Source organism: Varroa jacobsoni, unplaced genomic scaffold, assembly GCF_002532875.2.
Source record: "Varroa jacobsoni isolate VJ856 unplaced genomic scaffold, vjacob_1.0 scaffold_587, whole genome shotgun sequence".
Taxonomy (NCBI): Eukaryota; Metazoa; Arthropoda; class Arachnida; order Mesostigmata; family Varroidae; genus Varroa; species Varroa jacobsoni.
Genome location: NW_019213489.1, coordinates 135,976 through 158,836, shown reverse-complemented (window position 1 = coordinate 158,836; position 22,861 = coordinate 135,976). Strand labels below are relative to the sequence as shown.

At 38.2% G+C, this 22,861-nt stretch overlaps 1 protein-coding gene and 2 long non-coding RNA genes across 3 annotated transcripts in view; 1 reads left to right on the top strand and 2 right to left on the bottom strand.

Moving 5' to 3' along the window:
• Positions 1-248: 248 nt before the first annotated feature.
• LOC111261703 (uncharacterized) lies at positions 249-4,175 on the bottom strand. Its single transcript, XR_002681157.2, has 5 exons — positions 4,132-4,175; positions 3,705-3,968; positions 3,167-3,394; positions 1,443-1,552; positions 249-506 (listed from the first exon to the last, which is right to left on the bottom strand). It is a non-coding gene; the product is annotated as an uncharacterized LOC111261703 (long non-coding RNA).
• Positions 3,981-22,861, top strand: part of LOC111261701 (uncharacterized) — a 57,988-nt gene continuing 39,107 nt past the window's right edge. The window contains exon 1 of the mRNA XM_022835375.1: positions 3,981-4,328. The gene's annotated coding sequence lies outside the window, so the exon portion shown is untranslated. The remainder of the gene's footprint in view (positions 4,329-22,861) is intronic.
• Positions 18,503-21,030, bottom strand: LOC147753295 (uncharacterized). Its single transcript, XR_015311633.1, has 2 exons — positions 19,961-21,030; positions 18,503-19,619 (listed from the first exon to the last, which is right to left on the bottom strand). It is a non-coding gene; the product is annotated as an uncharacterized LOC147753295 (long non-coding RNA).

Below are 22,861 nucleotides of genomic sequence, written 5' to 3'. Positions count from 1 at the left end.
CTTTACGAGAGCTGATTCCTCTCTTTGATCTCGCGATGAGAAATAATATTTGTGGCACGGTGGGGGCCAATTTTGCATATACACCGAATCGGGAGTGTAGGTATATCTACATTGGTCAGACGTAGCTGCATAATCAGCTAAGGTGCAACGCAAGTATATTGAAAAAGCACTAAGGGTCTTAGCTAGAATCGAATCCGTTATCAATTATTGTTGTCAATTGATAACAACATTAAAAAATACCTCAATAATCAGGACTACTTTTCAACAAAGACTTTATTTACGGTCTCAGCATCCGCAACTTCAACAACACCTTCTGCCATTTCTAGAACCACTGTATTTCGAACGAATAGCAAATAGAGGATCCGCAAGGAAGTAACTGTCGTTGAAACCAGCGCTTCTGAGAAGAAATTAATTCCACCGAAGTTTGTCTGAGGGTCGTCATCGAAGGTCGTCGTGAGTCTATAGCCTTATTGCTTTTCATAGACGCATTGTTCTGTATGGGCATTCTGGAAAGTAAACTGTGCGTTACTTCAGCTGCAAACCCAGACTTTAATGACGCGCTCGCGTCACTATGTACCCTATATACTTGTTACCCTAGATCCTTAGCATTAGCAAAATTTTACGAGCCACAACGATTTCAGTTGTATCTTATATACAATGCAACTCTATGTCTGGATATTCTGTTAAGACTGATAAGTGGTACGACTCGCTGATTTGAAACATGTTATTTGCACCTTTTAGGTAAAACTCCAATTGTATGCAGATTTAATTTGTTCCACGTCGACATGGACAGAGCTTTTTTCGGTAACCATTTCTAGCGTTGATCCCCCATCAGGACGTCGGCAGAAACTGCATCTCCACGTAAAAATAAGATAACTTAAGTAGAGAATGCCAGATACAAGGACGTACCCCATAATGAAGTATAACATCCAGAGTACCTTAAGGCACATAAAACGACATAAATGTTACGGCTGAACTATTTTACAATAGAATGTGGCACAATATTGTTGAAGAGCTGAAGCTTGTGATCTGCTATTATCCTAGTATCAAGACGAGGTATTAAAAAAGAATAGAAGTACAACTAGGTCTACGTATTTTTTAGCGTGAACAATATCATGCTTTGTGTGTGCTTCAAGCAAAAAGGTAAGTGCTCTCTTCTTTTTCTGACAACTATTTTATGCTCGATCGTACCAAATCCGGTTTTCTTGAGGGCTTGAAGTTGGAATAATTTTGCCGAACCAACTGTAGCAATCGTTCTGTAGAGGGACAAAAACGTTATAATGGGTATACAGGTATAACAGTTAGAAGCCCGAAAGCGACAAAAAGATGAAACGTCCCAGCACAATCTCAAAACCCATTGGTCAATTTAACAGCAAGCGTCTTTCAATTAGGCTCATTTAATTCTGATTTATATAGGACAATCACCAATGAAGTCCTGCTACCTTTGCGGCGCAATCCTAGCGGACAACTATGAAAGCGAAGACATCGTCGGCAGACAATCTTGCGAGATGCGCAGTCGGCGTGATGCTCAAGCCTAGGTTAACCCAATATTCTGAAAATTGGAAAAAAAAAACTGTAGATTCTTTAACGATCGTCTCTTATGTTGCACAGCGGCTACTCTATTATTGTTTTCGCTGAGACTGAAACACCGCTGGCACAATGAAGACATTATAAATTCGATGGAACTATAAACTTATATCTGAACGGACGAGTCGACTATTACACGTATTTCGTTAAAATTCTTGTATAACTATTCCACCGACCCTCCATCTCTCTCCGCTTGTGCCACGCGTGCAATACATACTTGACATATTTATATGTCGAGACATTAATCTTTAACTTATTACTATTGTGGACCAATATACATCGTGAACGGCCCGTGAAGCCGTTCAGCCTTGACATCATTCACAATGAAGTTAACGGTAATTTACGGGAACGCCGTACCGGTCATAACAATTACAAACCACTTACTGGGATGTAGCGAAGTCAACACGATTCTAAAATATTACTACTACCTGCATAGGATAGAGAACACTTACACCTCTACCCACCTATTTGTCCTTATAGGTAGTTCGAATCCAGTTTTAGTCATTGGTGTAACGTCAGCCTCAAAAAAGAAACTTTACACGAGGTCAATTTCGTACAACCATTTTCCTCTTTTGTCAGATTCAAGCAACAATAATTAATGCTAACATTACTGCCCGATACTGTGTACGGCTCGAATATACCACGGTAAATGTCTGCGCTCCGTTCACTGAACCGCAGCTCAGATTCACATTATTGTCATCGTCGAATTACGTGTACTACTTTCTATTTACTACGCTGTTGCTAGGTCAAGGCTTTGTCGACCCAGTTTCAATTAAGCGCGTATATCCAGCTAAACGCAACCATCTATTGGTTACTAGGGCGTATTGATTTGATTGTTCGCGTCTCTCTTGATTTTCAATTCAAATTAGACGCGCGCTCAATGTTGCCTTTAAATCGTGGTACAATGGAAGATGGCAGGTATTCGAGGCCGGTAACTCGTGGTCGTCGGCGGCGGCAAAACGTCAAATACACACATATTTTCTAAGCATTTAAAATTTGTTATCTTTTGTTGCTATTCCGGATATTATCTCCTTTTTTTTTTGGATTTTGGGTAGCTAATAGTTGAAGGTGATAATCTCTAATGGATTTTAAGTAAACGTCCGTGTGGACGATTTTATTACAGCAGGTTAGTTTTGAATTGGGCAAAGGCGCTTCGATACTCTGGTTTGACTATTAGTGGTTTGCGATGTCCACGGAGGGTAAGAAGCCGGTTAAAGGAGACAAACAAACAAACTTGTATGACAATGTTTCATTGAAGCACAAACGAGATCGATTTTGTTAAAGTGCGCATTTCAAGATCAAGATTTGATGCTATTTTCTACCGCTAATTTCAGCTCGGGCATGCATAGCTACTGTAGAACGGTTTAATGCAGTAAAAGATTAGTGAATAGTACATCTGTGTACTTCCTCACAGACGTACCAGAGGAACACTCACTATGACAAGGCTGATGATGCGTTACAGAAAAAAACCTGGTCTGTCCGGTCCACTAGAGGACCATCTATTTTCTAACGTTCTATTTTATTCGTTTTACGTATAGCTTAAAAAACTATTCAAACATTGTCATCAAAATAGTAATACCTTTCTGCTGTCGTCCGAGGTGACGATGAACCTAACAAATAAGTGTGCTTCGGATGCTTACTATAGAAGAGGGCTGTCATAAATGATACGTCATATCTAATGGCCCCCAAGCTAGCACCGACTACAACGTACAGGATGAAGAAGATGCTGAGTGTCCAAATGGATAGTACTAGGCCGCCGCGGGCAAATCGAAACTAGCCATCTCGCTGAACCAGAACATTTTGCTTCCTGATTGATATCGGATCAGAAAATTGATTGCAATTATTACTAGTGTATTTTTCTAGCCATGATATTGTACGCAAACGCTTGCAGACGCGCACTATTTGCGCGTTTTTTACGATAAATCAACACAAAGCAAAAATCGAACTGAAAAAACCATCTAAACGAACAACAGGAAATCAGTAAAGTCGTAATTGTTTTCTAGCTAAAATAAATATATGTATACCATTTGGGTTATATTGCTGTGCGTTTTGGATTGACTAATATATTCTGTGATATGCGGCTTGCCATAACTTAAAATGCCGTATAACTTATTTACCTAGTGAGCTTTTCGCATTGAGCCCAGGGGTGATACTGCGTCTCCCGTTAAAACGGCTGAACAGCCGCTTAGATATTGATCTGTCCGTTCGGCGTACGGCACTCATTCCACAACAGCATGGACGCAAACATAGCATTATCCAGAACTGTGCCATAGAGCGTCCCATGACAATTATCCAGCTTAAAAGGAGAGGGATTCCAATAGCCGTATAAACCAGGATAGCGAGTTGACTTAAAGTGGACAATCGTAATAGATTGCCTAACGCTGCGCGAGCCCAGAGAAAAAGGTCAACAACAACAAGTTACATAGTTGTCTCTGTCCGCGTACTAAACACGTTCTATTATAATTCAATGAGAAATAAGCAGAAAAAAAAAATATCCTATATACATATATAAAGTGATAAATGTAAATTAATTAGAGTAAATACCAGTTGTTGTGAAAAGTGGAAGAGTAAAAGGGAGTGAATTTTCGAAGTCCGTTCCCCTGAAATCCTTTCGAGCGACCGTCGCATCGTTTGTACTTCGAACAAGCTCATCCAGCGGAATGAGAACTCGATTACGCTCCAGTTTTATACTCACACGTTTGAAGCAATCTGCGCGACGACAAACAACAGATAAGTTATTGGTAATTGATCAGCGTTAAGAATACAAACAACTATATGCAGAACAGCATGAGAGGTAAACAGCAAAAACGCTAAAACCCTACTAGTCCCAGAATTCAAATTACTCTGTGCCCTGCTTAAACTCATTATGAAACTGGGCTTTGCGTTAGGTACACTTAATGCTGCATGTAAATAGAAATGGATCGTCCCACATCAATACTTGTTTTCTTCAACTTGATATAATACTTCGCAAGTTATAACTTGTGTACCATAGGCCCGCAGGAAGTTCAGCTGCGTAGTCTAAAGCAGGCCTTAGAATAATTTAGGTACCGGCAAATCCACGAATTACATTTTGAAGAGAGTAAAGAAGCAGTACCCAGGTGTGCAATTTCCTTCGATACCAAGTAGAACTATCGCACGTATGCATGATCCTAATATAAATTATTATTCGTACTTATATATTATGATCATAATAATCCATAATGTGACGCATATATCGATAGTGCTTGAACGATGCTTCCAATACAGTTTCTTTCAAACAGGTTCATACCTACAACAACGACATGTGGCACGATGCCTTACTTTAGCTTGACATATACGCTTTACTACTATTAAACTAAGTTCGAGATCACTTATTTCATCCAATTTCGTTGTAAACTTAACATTGTTAACAGTCTGAGATCCAATGATCCGTGTGTTCCACCTTCGCCCATTAAACAGACTGTACCTTGAGTTTGTTTTCAAAAACGAGCACTTGCTCTCAACAAGAATTCGATTAAATGCAAAATATATATATATATATATATCGGGTTGACGAGTCAACCACATGCAAAAAGCTCATAGAAACCACGAGAATGTAATGAAGCAGACATTCGAATCCGGTTTTGCATGATCTATAATCCAATCTGGCAACAATATCCTACTATTGGTATACGTTCATTCAATGGGCCGTTCATCAGAAGCCATATTGAATATACTGCTAGATAGTTATTGGTTTCTCTGATGAATTCTGCTTTTGCGATCTAAGCCGTTACTTCTTCTCTACCTAATTAACGTTGGCCAAAGGTTTTCGACCTTCGCACGCACATGTAGCTCATCAATTTAGGGCGCTGCCACAACCAATCTCATACCAAATTAATTATAATCCTGTTCATCATTGGCTTTTTCGTTTGACTCACTCGGATGAAACCTCGACGCGCGTACATAAAGATGGAACCGAGTTACAGATAAAACCTATTTGGTACGATACAATTCTGTTTAGGCATGATAAAAGTAGTCGACGCTTACCCATTTGTGTCTAGCAATTGAAAAGTTTCCCTTGCCTTTTAAATATAAACGGTTTCTATGAAAAAGCGTCCTAAGTTGATTTTGACTAAAATAGAGAAATGTAGCTTTGCTATACGCGGCATAAATCATCGAGTTAATCGGTTTTCTTTATGGTAAAAATACAACTAAAGCCGGACTGTATTTTTAGGCTGGGTCTGGCAAATTTTGTTTGTGTAGTTTCAGCGGCAGCACTTTTCTTTGAAAAAAAAAATTTCGAGCTTTTGCATAGAAAGCTTTATTCTTACTTTTGTCTGCACAACTTCTAAGGAAGAGAAGTCTTAAGCGTCTCTAAACGGAAACAATTTACATCCTATGTGTGCTTTGCCAAGAGATAAACAAAGTTTACACAGTTACGAAATAATAGCCAATAGGTATTAACACAAGATAAATAAGAAGTAGAAACAAAGCATAGAAGATCGTGAACAATAGAAAACACGGAATATTGGCAAAAGGCAAATGGAAGTTGAAAATATAAGATAAACATATATTTGTGATATTGCAGTCGTTTCGAAAGGTCTCGTTTGGCTCGTTTTTATGAATTGTTTCTAAATTGTTTTAAAATAAGTAAACTACTTTTATCCGTTGTCTTTCATAAGTTTCTATTCTATAGAGCATTGAAACTGCTGATTTTGAAAAATTGCGCGTCTACTGTGAAGCAGAATATTTATTTGAATAACAAAGATCGTTGAGGACAATGTATCGATGTATACTGATAGAGTAACACAACAGAATTGCCTAATATGTAGTCAACCAAAAGCTTAACATTACGTTATACTTACATACTAAACTAGTCAGATGCATGTTGGATAGAAAGTGATGTTCTTGATATTGGTGTTAGTTTTGTTCAGATGGGAGTAATGATCATCTTTTTTTCAAATTTTTCTAGAAAAATACGTAAATTGTTATTATGAAGAATGTTGCTTGAATTGACTATTAGGCACTGTCACATGTTCAGCTAGGTTTCTTGTTTGTCTAAGTGAGATTTGGACATTTTGTTATCGTAGCGCACTCTACATATATTTGTGTTACGTTCTTTACATAGATCGTTACATGGCAATGGATGTCTTTGCCAAAAATGACGAACATATTTGGTAAAAGCATTTGAGCTTCGAGAAAAGGATTAAGTCTAGCCAAAAACCCAGCTTCGGTTGTCAAAAAAAGTCCGCTTGTCACCTATTCTATCAGGTTTAACTCACGCTATGAACGTGCGTGTCCATGTATATGCCATGTATATACATATATATGGAAGTCCATGTATGCGCTTGGGTTTGCAACGTCACTTGTAGTTTTCTAGAGCGGCTTGTAAGGGTTCGAATTTATTTGTTGCCGGAAGGTAGAAGGCTTCGTTCGAGCCTATATTCGAACTTTAAGTACATTGCAGGTGTCACTATTGGTGCTAAATGCGTTCAATGATCGAAGCTGCAAGACTTTTAAGAGACCTTTTAATTGGGGTTGAATTTGTAATGTGTTGTTGACTTTTTTAACAGATGTTCTCTTTAAAATATCACTCTATAGGCGAATAGTATCTTAAGCTCGTGATTAGGTAATTGACGTATATTTTTTTACCCACTATATACGATTCGAATTGTGTGAGTCGAACGTCGTTCAGTTGAACCGAAAGCTATCGGAGCTTTATTGAAAACAAATAAAGTGTACCGGTTTATTTTTGCCTTCAGTCAACGTACCATCCCGGAGCAACCTTACCGTATTGTGGGTGAGTCACGGGGAATTTGATTGTGAGTCTAAATTGCGTTGATCTGCTTTGTACAAGTTATAAGAGTACTACGCCAACTAAATGAAGAATATTTTATTAGAAGCTTTTATCAGTAATAAATGATAAGCGTAACTATTCGGGTCGTTAAAAAGTACCTATGAGATAAGAAATATTAATCGATATCCTTTATACGTAGTAGCTACAGCTATCAAAACGTAAAAATAATTAATAAGGTTTTTATAAGTTTTTTTTTCTTAGAAATAGAATCTGGAAAACGTGTAGAATTTGTTAGATAATTATTTTGGATAGGTGGTAAGTAGGGATTTTCAAAATGGGCTAGCAACACGTTAATTGTACTAGATTACTCGAGGTATTTGATTACATCTTTCCTGGACATGTCCTTAAAATAGGAAATGCGATTTTTTGCTTAAAGATACATATATTAGGGGATATTTTACTAGGAGCTTGACACAATTATTGCGGCGTTCCCCTATCACAGATATATATTTAAAATATGTGCTGAAAAACATGCTTTTCTTTCCGAGGTTTCATAAAAGAGTGCTCAATTTTTATTATCGAACATACATTTAAATATGTTAAATAGTCAGTGCATAAATTATATACTGGGTATATTAAATAGTGGGTACGATGATTTCGCGACGCCATTAAGTAGACTACTATACACAGCAAACAAACCTGAATTAGATGTGTCGTTTCGTTGAGAAACGGAACTAAAAGTAAGATGCACTGAAATGTTTCTTTTTTCTAAACAAAATAAACTACAACTCGACATTTAGAGAAATCTTATTAAATAAACAACTTACTGAAAAAATACTAAAAAAAATAATAATCTTTGATGCAAAAGTATGCCTAGATTTATCGGATCCTTAAGTGGTTCCGATTTTATACGCATTTCGATCGATTTGTCGAGCAATTTCATCGATTTGTAACCCACAACTTCAGTAACACATTAAATGAACAGGAGAACTTGCCAGCCGAGGTGTTCATGGGCTTTGTATGAAGGAAAAAAGTTCCGTTCAAGTATCATCAGTTCACTGAATATAGATTGCAATTGTACTAACCTAGCAATCATTTGCACCACCCTTTCCGATTCGGAATTTCCTTGTAGCTCGGCCACCGTAGCGGTGTCATTTCCTATCCGATACATTTTGTTCTGCATGTATAGATCATGTGATGTAGGGGCAAAAAGGACAACGAAGATAGCTGCTCCTGTTACAACGTACAGTATGATCATGATTGATAACGCGACTCACAAAAATAGCGGCTTTACCCATGGACACTGGCGTACAGAGCCCCATAGCGTAACGCACAATATGCGTTATACCAGGCATTGGAAGAATATTGTAAAGATCTCGTTATATACAGAAAAAATAGACAACGTACAATTTATTACGTTAAACATCACATGAGTGTAGGACGGCTGTGCGCAATTATCGTCTCGATAGCTTTCCGTACATACAGGAATACACTATTTTGAAAAACAGAATCTGTACCGTCGTAAAGTATTGATCATGGTTACAGATAAACAAAAGCACTTTACATGATATTGTCGCTTTTTCTTCTAGTCTGTGTTCTCTTCCCGATGTGAGTCCTCGTATTTTAATCTTGATGTTCAAGCTGGGCCTGTTCTTCCGGTGGAAAATAGCTCGTTAGAGCCTTTCGCAGCATTCCGATTATCAAACCAACTACAATTCCTTTAAGGACCATGGAATAGATGCTGCTCCTATTGAGTAGCATGCTCCAAAGGTTCCACAGTTCATTTGAGATCATACTGCACAACGCCGCAAGGCTTAAATCTTTTGCAGACACCATATACTGCGGATTGTCGATCATGCTATTCTAGTAGTATGCAGTCATGTTTCGCCGCGGGTTTGACCTGAAGTAGCAGCTTGTGAATAATGCTGCGTACCACACGCATTAGGGAGTCGTGAGCACCGGAGGAGGGCAAGCTGTACCCGCTGTGATCAGAAACTACGAGGCCTGAACCGAGGGGAAGAGATTAAGACTGAGGCGAACTGTTTAACTTTCCACACTATCGGGTGCTCATTCTGTATAACGGCAACGCCGCAATGAGTCGACGAATTACACGAAGAAGGGCTGTATAACAACAAGCTGATTAACACAAGGACGTATACATATGTATTTTAGTAAACACCTTGTTTCTACGAAATGTAGACAGACAGTCTCTCGAGTATACACATCATAGGTACTTTTATTCAATTTAAAAAGTACACAGATGGCATTCTGCTCGGCACCAAATAAATCAATGTATTTTTTTAAGGCCAGAGGTATATTCATTGAAAAAGTGCAATTTTACCTTGTCCTAAATACATCATGTTTCTACTGATCCTCAAGCGGAAATATTAAAAATCAAACGACGACAGAAGTTGGAGGACTGGAAATAATAGGGCAATATAAAGCAAGTTTATTTGGGGCAAACCGAATTTTCCTAACGGAGGAACATTCGTTTTACATATTAATACTAATAAATTTGAACTTTCCTGAAGCATGTGTAAGTCCCAAATTTGGATTAATTGATTTTTCTATAATTAACCAAATTTAAAAATATAGGACTATATCGGACTAGTATCTTCTCATGATTTTTTCTACAGACTCACTACTATGCTTTAACGCTTTGTTTTCTGGAACGGACAGCAACAAAGTAACTCAGTTGCCCGTCAATTGCCCGTTGCGCGATGAAATCCTTGATGAGGGGCGGTATAAATGAGATATAAGTACTGTGCATAACTATTTTGATACAAGGCTTCAAACAATTAAGATCGGGATTTATTTTTTAAAAGGTGATAGTGCTCAGTCGACGGAGTATTTTCTGGACTAGGTGGCAATATATTAGTTTATTGCAAAAAATTTAAACTTATGAAGGAAATCGTATGATATGGCATACGACTGTAAAGACTTAAGATAGCATACAGTTACGGGGGAACTGCTCCTTCGAGAAAATAAATACTGCACGCATAGATGAAAGTCTGTTTCTTCGTTTGGTGCTCATTTAAAGTCGGGTAAGTTAAGAGATTGCTTCTCTACTTGTTTTCACCCAAACGTGAAAGCGGGATAGCAAAATGCAGACAGAAGCATCAGTTGTGGAGATCTATAAAGTGTTGATATAAGCGAGTATCTCGGCACCACTTGCTCTGTTTGAAACTATGACCAGTAACCATAAGGCAACTTTTTGTCAACTTTAATGGCTAATATGGTTTTATGTGGTCTCGATTATCTGATTAAGTTCTAAGAATAGGAATATAACCCACGACTACAGTATTGATACAAAGAAAGTGCCCCACCTCTAACTTCACATGATATTTGAAAGACGACGTAAGTTCTCTCGTTTAGCATCTCAGAGATGCTCTGACCAATCAAGGTACAGCGGTATTGCCGCCATCGTATGTTTTACTCAGCTGCATGAAATCAGCTAACGCTCAAATACTCATCTCCCTTGCTCGAAACTTCAGTAGACAAAAGGTAATGGCCGCCATCGACAGATTCAGCTGAAACAAAACTCTTGGCACTAGGTAGAGTGACAACGGGAGTTTACAACAGGTCGTCTTCCTTTACAGGACAGCCTTCTCTAATACATGTCTATGGGATAGCCGTGCTCCGATCCAGCAGTAGAAAGCTCTGTTATTTGTGATACACAGAGGCAACCCGAAGGAACTCTCCGGCTGGTGAGGCATCATAAAAACAAGCTGAATTTTCTTCTGAGTTTTTCACCAATCGCCTTTCGTGATACGTCAAGCTCTTGAACAATACTGTTCTGGAATAACAATATGGCTTTCGATCGTAGCACTACACTAAATTGTAAACTTAAGCAGTACACATTCATAGCACGCCGCGTTAATACCTACACGCGGTGTCGATCTGCCCGCTGTCGGCATGCATTTTATGAATAGCGTACGTTTTAGTTAGTTAAACTCAGCTTTAGTGTATCAAAAGCTGTTTATAAACATTACGTTTATGATCATTCCGAAAAATTTTCAGAACACTCGGCAACCTGCTTTTTGCCTCGTTCAGTTGCTGCTAAATAATGTCGCGTGATATCATGTTTTTCATTGTCCTTTGATTGATATCTTACATCACGGCATCAATGCCAAATGCCAATGTTATATATAATAATTATAGGAAAAGATGAAAGCAGCGAACGTTAATATGGTCATAAAGCAGCGTTTCGTGACATCATTGGTTGACTCCTAAGGGTAAGTCAATACAAATAGTATACAGGTGGCCGATGCTTAGTTACCAAATTGCGGAACGAATATCGGAAAAAATAACGAATCCTTACGATAAATTTAGTTGAATTTTCCACCACAATAAGGCAAATATATTGTCTTAACCACACAGAATCCAATGGAGGCCCGCACCGGTTGGCACAAGTACACGAACTCTTACTATAAGAATACACCTTGTTCCTCTTAAAACCATCTCTCAATACCTCACTGCTGTCAATATGTTCAAGAAAAATAAAAAAAATAATCTAAGAATCTAATTAAGAATTTAAACATAGGGACCTTTGCTATTTGAACAAGGTGACTGACTATCATTTTGGAACTACGCACGTGACGTAACCTGGCCAAGAAAAAAATAATTTTAAAGAAAATATTTAGCTACTGCGTTTTACGTTTCTATTTAGGTCATCTGGGTAAATTAAGTTGTTTTTATACCTCTTTTTCCGGCATGGTTATGTGAACAGACAACAGAAAAAAGTACCATCGGTACTCTTTGGCCTGGTGCATAACTTTCAGTGTTTTCGTGGCGGGATGCGCGGAACGCTGAGCTTGCAATTACGAGGTCTCTGCAGCTGGCACTCGTACGTCTTTTCAAAATACATATATATTTTTAATTTTGGGTCGCAGTGGTCGTAGGGTTCGATCAGCACTAATTTATTTTGTTCCCTACTTTAGTTATATTCCAAATGTCTCCACAGCGCATCACAAGGGTCACTGTCCGACGCCGCTGAGACGTTTTGTGTGCGTACATTTTCTTCGTGTGTAGTTCATCATTGTTCAAGTATTAGTAGTGATATCGAGTTTACGCAATGCAACTACCTAAAATACGCAGTATATTGTATATTCACGTCACGCTTACTGGTCTATTAGTTACCTTTGATATATATATACAAAAAACAAGTAGTAAAAAAGTAAGTTGGATGTGAATATACAATATACTGCATCTGTTGGTTATCACTGACTTCAACTAAATATTATCAGCCATAAGGACCAAAATGTCTTTTAAAGCTCTTGTTTTCTTAACGGATTATATACACATATTCTAGTCTATATAATGCAAACGTGGGCTTCAAACTTCTAAGCTAGAAACGTTACCCATCGTTTCATCTCACACATTTCTCAGAATAGATTAGTATCATATTGTATATAAAATGAATGGCTACTTGCAAGGGCAATATAGTATACATAGTGATATATGTACTCGAAGTACCTTGAAGGGCTTTTTTCAACCTTAAATTTCTGCCCAATAGCACACGCAAGTTAAATGTGTAATCCGTTCATTGCGCGTTTCAAGCATGTTTCGACGCGTGGCTCCCGCTGCTGACGGCCGCCAGTTTGTTTGTCTTTCTTTATCAATCGTGCATCAAGCCAAATGGTGGGTTGTCGATGGCGGCGTTGCACGATACAAGCGAAATCGAACGCGACTATCAGCCATGTTTCGCTTGTGTCAACGTTGACGACCAAGCGTTTTTGTTGAAGGCCACTATACCATAAAGCAGAACAATCAGACGCCACATATAACAGATGCTATAAGCATGGGATATTTTAAGTTGCATTGAGATTGCCAATTTTCCGTGTTAATTTTATTTGCAAGCGAAACATAAAAAAGAAGGTGTAGCCTACACAGGAATATAGCAATAGGCTAAGCTATGGCAGACAATTATCAGAACAAAGTTTTAAATATCATCCTAAAAAAAACATATTTCCCTTAGAGTAGATTCCCGAATAATCCCTCAGAGTAACATATACCTCCATAAGCTAAGAAAAATAATAGCTAATAATGAGAAACTAAGTTGATATTTGTGAAACATACCTGTTGAGTATACAGTCTCTTCGGGCAAAATCAACGTCGCCTCTATGCCGCATCTAAATAAAAATAGATCTTTATATGAAATTCTATTTGTATTAGCACCAAAGGGTGAAGCGATACCCGTGTGCTTAGACTTATTGAGGTCTTGCTCAAACGTATCATACAAAACAATCCAACACGTCCAAAATTAGGTAGGCTGAAAATTTCAAAACCTAAAGGGCTAAACAGAGGAAAAGACCACACACTGTAGAGTTCCTTTTGTAATGCAGGAGATTGAGGAAGTATTAACCGTGGTAGCTCCTCAAGGCGCTAGTTCGATAAGAATCCGAAGATCATCAAAGCTAATCTTCTTGCGCTTTCTTTGATGAGTTAACGGTCCACTATGAATCTTCCGCATATTAGAGTGCGAAAATATATTTGGGCTCCTTTTTTTTGAAGGCATATAACAACTAGACCAGTACAGACCATCGCTATTATGAGTAAAAATCCTAGGGAAGTCATCAGATTTCGATCGTCGTTGTATTCAATAGTTGAGTTTTTTATCCCGTGGTTCTCTTGAAATGGTTGCTCGATTTATTCCGCAAGCTCTCGCCGAATGCGTGCCGGCCAATCCTTGTGGTGACCTCTTACGAACAGTGGTACCCGAAGCTTTCAGTTCATAGATCGTTGATGGTTAGTGCAACCTTGTATTAATTCGCTTATGTGTCTGGGTGCTCAGAGTATTAGCAGGACGGTAGCAAATGCGCATTCGCTGTCATGCAGGCAAGCTCTGTAATTTGCAGCATGTCTGCTCTTGGCAAGATAGGGTGATGCTCATTCGACTACGGTGCCATAGACTATTGGAACTATTCCCCGAAATGTAAACAAATATAATCCTTTATTTTTTACAACTCCTAGGATAGGTCTCACAGCATTGTTTTGAAATGCGTAACGGTTTTCAACAGTCTCACGATATGCCAAAACTAAGAAATTTAAGGTTAATGAGAATTGACTGTGTTCCAAGAAAAAACTCTGATTCACGAAGTTGGAAGGAACCACGCTTCTCTCTTATAAGTTCTTAATCAATGGCTAAAAGACTGACACCAGTCCGGCTTTCTGCTCAGTGCTTATGGCCTGTCTATATTATTTTCTCCGTCACACAGTCGCATAGAGCCTGACAGTTCTTATTGTCAAACGCAAAAGAAATCGTTCACGCTCATTGAGATGTAACATATGCTACGATAGCAAACACGGAATTCAGTTTGCTAAGCTATGACTGGCGTAAATCTTGTTCCTGCCTTTGCGGCAGCGGTTAAAAATTACGGCTTTAAATTAAGCATCATTTCACATATACCATAGCAAGTTTGCTCAGTGTATAAAATCGGCTTCGGCCTTTCTACTGTTATCTTTTGGCCTCTTCAATGGTAAAGATGCGTCGATTGTCACGGAGGCCAATTTTTTAGACCGCATCTATGTATGATGACCTAGCGGATGCTGCTCTAAATGAACATCGATGTTTGGCGCTAAGCCGGCTATCTTAAACAAATTAACTCTTCAAATAAACGTAAATATATCAAACATTTCGACTTAGATCTTCGCCTTGAGGCCAAGCGTCAAGCCATGGGCATCATTAGCCTTTCGTGCATATTAAGTTGATAGTATTTTTCCAGTTTAACATCTTGATGATCAACAATTTAGAAGCAGTACTCTTTGGAACTTTTGTGTCGGCCAAGCAGCGTGTAATCTAGATCAGAGGTGATATACCAAGTGAAAATATCGTAAATTTGCATTTTTGAAAGCCTAGTCTGTGGTGTACTGCTGTTTCGAAGTGGTGTTGTTTAAATGATAGGAACAACTATCTAATATTTGGACTCCTTGCTTGATCGTTGATCTACTGTTAATTCTGATTTGAAGACACGATATGATGCCTGGTCGTCTCTTCATTGGTTTTCGACACAATCTCTATTCTTGAAATTCATTCACGTGTTTATCTTCATCCACATCACTCACGTGTTATGCTTTTGCTTAAGACCCCTTCACCAAATGTCTCGATAAAATTCCAGAACGCTGTGGCCTTCAAAGGACAAGATTTTAACTAACAAACATGGATTTTCGAGAGTACAGGACATTTTTCCTGCAGAATTTAATTCTTCTAAAGAGACCGCACGAGCTTCCAAAAGTATTTAATAGCCAATTTCGTCTGCTAGCGGCGTGTATTTCAAAAGTTTTAAGTCCGCCAGATACGCCCGTAACAGCTTAATGGTTGTACCAATTTCGATACGCCAATCAACAAACAGGATTCTAAGAAAACTCGCTTGCAGGCACAGTCATTTTTCGATGTACGAGGCCCGCCTTTTCATTAAGTACGAGAGTGCAAATGACAGCTTGACGAAGTTCGTGAAGTGCTATTTAAGTGTTGATTATCCATTCACTTTCGTGATTGTTGAAGGTTGGCGTGGCTGCAAATTTCACAAACGATTCATTTGCTTTCAAAATGTTATGGCCCCATTCCTTTCATTTACGAGCTCTTACAATTGATAAACGAGGCAAACCTTGTAACGATATTTATAGAGCTAACTCTATATACCCACAATAATTTCCTTCCCGTTTGTTTATTTAGGTCTTCGCATTAACGATAGTCGATTCATTGCACTAGTCAAAACCTAAGCGTAATTTTACCCTTACCTCAAAAACAACACCGTTCGAAGTCGACAAATCATTTAATAATGCACTAATTATTGATATTTTCGTTTAAACAGAGTCAACGCTGATTTGAGTAAAATCTGTACACTTTTTTATCGTAAACTACCGTCCAGCATTGAAATACTATCCTATTATGCTTTACAGCAGGTTCTTTTTTTTAATTAGTTGTTCCCACTTGTTTCAAAATTTCCAGAAGTAATAATTCCTTCGATGTTACCTTGCATAGTTCATTGATCCAGCTATACCCATTTGTATTCAGTGTCAAGATCGGGCTATGTTTCATCAACTAATAAAAACCATTCTATTACACTGACCTTGACAAAGAGTACCTTTAACGCATTTGTCGTCAATTTTTTTTAAAAGGGTTTACGTAATACTTTTAGGTACCTACTCTAGTTGATTGAGCACGAGTCTCGTCCCCAAATTGGGCGTATTTCTGCCGAGACCATACCCTGCTAATTCTAGATTTCTCTCGCAGGCTTCACTCCAATTGAACCTTGATCCATATCTAATAGTACTAGAATGCTACCAACTGCTAGTAAACAGTGCAAAATCTGCGAATATATAATAGATTCGTTCGGTGCTTGTTCGAAACTAAAGATTCGCTCTAGTAAGCGTGTACGAAAACTTTTTTCCTTCTTTTTTAAAGTTTCTACCTGGTGTGTAAGAATATATATACATTACGTATATATATATATACATATATATATATAAGAAATTAGAAAAAAATAAGATTAGTATGCCTCCATCTGACTTTATTTTCAAATAATTCTACTCCATCAGCGTATGCGGTTTCCATTCCTGATATTAACAATTACATTCTACCTCATATCGAATATTTTGATTACGTTGGCAATTGAAAAACAGTACATCAGTAAAAAAAAAAACAGTAAAAAACTAGATCCGATGATTCCTTCGACGAGTAGTTGACGGATGAGCATGAAATACATGAAGTGTTTATTACGAAAAAGTAATGGGCTTAATTATGATTATAAAATCGGAGATGCCATTCTAATGGTATCTCCAATTTTATAATCATGGCAACATGGCTGTACATTTTATGGTTTAGCTATATTTTAGCCACCATTAAGTCATCCGTCTATTTAAATCCATTACCATATTAATCAACATAATGTTTGTAATACAAGAATTAACTGTATATCTACAATCATGTATCTATTATGTTTCTTCTATGGGGTTCGACCCACTTTATTGGAAATCTACAGAAGTTTTGCAAAAAAAAAATTCTGTGATGTGTCGATATTTCTTTGCTATTATTTCGTTTGTGAGACAGTCAAATATTTTAACTATAGAAGGCTGGAAATCATATACTCGATGCTGCCTGTATTCCGCTATTACCAAAACTTCTACAAGAACAGCATACTAAAACATCGCACCTAGATTCAACGACCACGGTCCGTTGCCGAATTTCTAATATGGTCTAACTTTGTAACCTGTCCTATATATCCCATTATCAAAAGAGAAATAACTTTTACATCAATTCAAAATATTATGTACTCATGATTTTGCAATACTAAGTTTAACATTCGGATTAAAAATAATGGCGTTTCTCTAGTACTATATGTATATATACATATATATATATATACACACTCTTAGAGCTTATGCAACTTTTAAAACGTTATACACTAGGAAAATCGACGACAAGCAAGACTTCGATAGCTTCAATGATCTCTACAGGAATCCTTTGAATCCCCTGAATAACTCTCGCTTGAAGAAAAGCCGAATCCAACCCCACCATTTGGTTTGTGTATCCGCAAAGAAGCTAGCTGCTGTACGCTCGTATATGCAGCACTCATTAACTGCCTACAATATTTATTTGTAGGTTGACATTGTATTAAAGTGTTCGTACCACTTAATCTTAACGAAATGCGGAGTACTCCTGAATAACAGGAAGTTAAAGTGGGGATTGGGCACAAACTTACAATTTACGACTAACACGTCGATCGTTGTTTCACGTCAAGTACTTAAGATGTTCAATGCACAGATATCTCAAACGATGCTCTCTTATGTACATGAAGACGTTAATAAGGTTTGCGCGTAACGGTATCTTGTTCCTCGCCGGTGATAATCTGTCAATGGAATTGCACACGTGCTTAACACAGCTGAGTGACATGTAGCCTTGTAGGAATGAAGTTCGCCAAAGTGCACATACTTCCCATAGAACTACCGCATCTATTTCACTCGTGTCCTAGCATGCCATTCTACCTAAAACGGATAGCCGGTACTTGGCTTCATGTGTAAACTGCTTATGAAGCCAATCAACGCCCATTGACTTCCTGAAGAATTTTTTTGGGGGGTGATCGATCAACCAAATGAAAGCAAGGCTGACAATCTGCCTTTAATATTTGAACCGTGGGTTTTAGGAAGAACTAAAGTGAATTGAATTGCACGCAGATTGCTTCCACTTTTATTAACAATTTCAGTAATGTACAACTAATGGATTAGCAGATCTATAAAAGTTTATGCTGCAATAAAAACAATACGATTTTCAAAGTGTTTGTTGTTGCGTCTAGGTAAATTAGCATCGTTGAAAGACTACCGTGCCTGTTCTGCCCTAAGTTTGATACAAAACTACGGGCTACTCGGCTCGTAGCTTTCTTAATTGCACCTTAATGACACTGAAAATTTGTATGCGAGTAAGCTCGCCTACAGGATGTTTATCTACAAGGCGCCGCTGTCCAAAATAAGGTCAATTGTCAGAGGGGCACTAGAGACTATGGGACGCCGATATCTATCATCGACGGAACGTTAAAACTTGTGAGCAAATAATACCTCCTCGACTGAAATACACTTCGCTTACAACTATATTTAATTACGCGATGACAATATCTTCGGCAAAGAACTGAAAAGTCAACGCGGAGGGGTACGTTGTAACAGTACGTTTAAGAACATACAACTCAATATATCATGCCCCCGTTCTTACAATAGGATTAAAAAATGTAAAACACTACAAAAGATACTCTTCACAATGGCTGACAGTCTAACAGCGGCAAGCTATTAAACCTTGTCGTTCATTGATTATCCAAACTGAACAAAGATTTACTTCTTGGTATCCAATAGTACGTTAGCTTGTACGAAATAAATATGTCTATATACTTGAAAATCAAGGGGAGTAACTATATTTATCTATTGTAGCCGCTCTCAGACTGTAATTCAGGTTTAATGCTACATATGGATATAATTATTGTACTCTGACTGTTGCTAGTAGCCATTTACCTCGATAGAGGTAATTTTGGCTTGAGGCAGATAACAATTAAAGTCAAGGTGTTTCAATCGAAGCAAAGGCTGGCACGTAATCGCACATATACAATAAGTCTGTCAAAATCAAGACATCAGTCTGTCGCAAAATTTAACTTCTAGACCAATTTGAATAGGTTCCCCATATTTTCTTACAGGTTCTCCACATTTCTATCAGTAGCATGCTACGTACATAGCCGCTACAAGGAACATCACAACAGCAACCAGGAGCACAATCGTCGCAATCAGCCTTGTACGCCTATAAAAATAAACCGGAAAAGATTGCCTCAGAGTTATTACGTGACAAAGTTTTTAAGTACGGTCCTATGGCACTAAATACAGGAACTTCTGCTTGTGTCAAACATTGCGGGGTATCACGCAATATACATCAGACATCGCAAAACATGTCTGTATGTATAATATGATATATAGCAATATAAAATGCCAGCCGATTTTATGGGGTTACTCGTTATAAATATAGTGCTATTTTCCTAAAACGAGAATGCTAAGGTTTCTTTGACCCACCCGGCCCTCGGACTATTCACCTCTGCTCCTTTTTAATAGCAAAAAAAAATATTCTTATACATTTATAAATTTAACCTGTCTGCGCTGCCTGCGTCTTCAGTCGTTGCGTTAAGATCTGTCGTATTTACAACGAAATGGTCCCCTTTTTCACTTTGTCGGGCTTTGGTTTTAGAAATCCTTGGGGCTATGCCAGTCCCGCGAGGAGGACTACTATTACGAGCTTTTTTAGATGTACTCCTTTTAGATGGGTATTCTTCCACAAATTTCTTCGCTAAGGATTCTAGTTTTTCTACACGAGAACGTAAATCTTGAAGTTCCTCATACTGCTTAGCTAGGTGCACCATAGATGCAGTAACAATCTCAACCAATTTATCAACATGTTCATATGCAGATCCATCGGCTTTCTTGGACGTCATTCGCGGCTTTTTTCTATGATTAAGCTGACTAAACGAACTCTGCTCATTACAGCTGCTTTCGAGAATATCTCGTTTGTCAACTTTATCATCACATATGAAGCTTTCAGTCACTGCGGTTTTCTCCGTCGAAAGATCAAATATGCAAGAGCATGGAACACATACGGTGGATCTCGGGTCTTCAGTCTCTTTTCCACATATCTCGCAAAAGAAAGCAATCGTATTGGGTAATTTAGCCCGCAGGATTAGAGCACTCGATAGTTTTTCGGATTTTGCGGTCATCCCTCGCACTGCTTCAATTATATCGCACTTTCAACACCAAGCACTCAAGCTGGGTTCACTCAGCTGGACTAGCAAGAAAATATCGGACTCAATTTAACGAATCACATTTGAAACGGTTTTATGCCGTTGATTTTGCTTCGTCCAATTGTGGACTATCGCTCATTACAACGGTCAGCTGATACTTCGCTTCTGAGGGTTCGTAACGATTGAACGTGAACTAATGAAATAAATCGAAAAATACAGTATGAACATTCGAAATAACGAATACAGCGCCAATTTCAGTATCGATGCAAAATAGGCATCAAATAGCAAGCCCATGCCTATAGATTTACATCGGATACTAACACTGTTTGTTAAATATAACACAGCGTCATAAGAAAAAGTAAGCCGCTGTCCGTACGCTTTAATTGCACAGTGTTTTAGATGATTAACTAAGTTGATTTGAAGCTTGACAAACAATCATCTTCGAAATCGAGAGATAAACCTAAAACTGCCCCTTACCATTAATTTCGCGGGGAAAGGTATCATATTTCTGTACCGCGAAAATTTAAAATAAATGGTGTATTATGCAGTGTTAGTGCCGTTATATGAAGTGGTGCTTCTATGCGTGGTACAATAGGCACAGCTATCAAAATAGGTACTCACTCATCGATTACGTCCTCCATTTTACCAAATAACAGAACTTTTGGTGCTCGATTAACCAGATTCTCGTTCCTCGTTGCATGAAGCCATTCTGGCACTTGGGCTTTCTGGGTGGTTATCTTTGAAACCTGTGACATATATATCGTTTCTGACTTTTGTAGTTCTGTAAGTTTACTCAGATCCTGGGTCGCTTCTAGCATTGAAATTTGTGATTTCTGTTTTGTTTCTGATAGTAACGTATGGCTTGCTTTTTCCTTATGTGAAGTCGGTGCCGCTGTCTGGACGACAGTTGAGGCATCCATTGAGAAGCCTTTCTTGCCATCTCCCCTCATCGAATCTGTACCTATACCTTACAAACAAGTAGCTTACGTGCGTCGCCCTGCATCAGAATTAGGTGTTCTGAACGATCTAAGCTTCGTTGCCCTTCAAAAACTGTACTTATGGAGAAAAACCCGTTCGCTCGTCACTGCTAATGAAAGCAGCAGAACAGCAATACCTGTAGTTACATTTTCACGCAGTTGACGTACATTTTTTTATTTTGACATCAAATGTTCAGACTTTATCGATTAACGATACGTAAGGTAAGGTTTCGGATCTTCACGGATGGTAAGCAGGCTGTTTCCGCTGCGTTTCTTAGCATATAAGTTCTTAGCAAAAAGATATGAATCAGGACAAGGTATTTGTAATCAAAGCTTCCTACACTTTGATGCTGTTAACTGTCATTGAAAAAACCTTGCTTAATAAATTGCTTCCTGAAGAGCAGACCACTTATTCACAAGCGTTCTTTTATCCTATCAAAACATAATTGTTGTTTTCTGTATAAAGTCAGATCACATCACTGATAGTAGCTTCGGACACCTGGAGAAAACATTGAGCTGCCCGTTTCTAGTTACCTAATGCTAATGATTTGTTGTTATCTTTCTAGCTAAACGATATGGCGTACAACATTACAGCGTAACATTAATGGCGTGAAATTTAAATGCTGATGATAACCTAGCTTTACATTAGGAACTATTTGTGTACAGAATGACGTGTCAGGTATGACAGCCAGAGCTCAATTTCTTTGCAACAATAAATTACTAAACACGTTTAGTAGCTTTTTTCTACTTTTATTAGTTTATACAATCAAAATTGTAAACATTGACGTCTAGGAAGTATCCCCTCGCCTAGGAAGACAGTAAGATCAGCCCTGAAAACTGTTTTCTTTAGAAAACCGTTTGCATCGTTGCCAAAAGCAATTTCACTTCTGCAGTACCTATAAATGATACACTTGAATTTGTTGCTTTAAATATGTTCCCAGTTTCTGACGCAAAGTTCGCGTACGAAATTCATCGACTAACTGGCCGTAGGAGAACCCTAGCTCGAATCAAAAGTCGTAAGCCTGTGCAGAGTACGAGAGTTGTTGATAATTTAGAATTTACGCGCATTTGGCATCTACATACTGTTTATAAATGGCTTTAAAATTGATATTTCTGCTATAGAGCATCGAAATCAGTGTGATAATTAAGGTGATCTTGCAGGTGTTCCATGACAGGCCAGGCTTCATTCAATATATACAGCGACATGCACTTCATGTTATCATCCTATTCATGTTATCGTCATATTTGTTGAATGACAACATAACCCCCGTTACAGGATA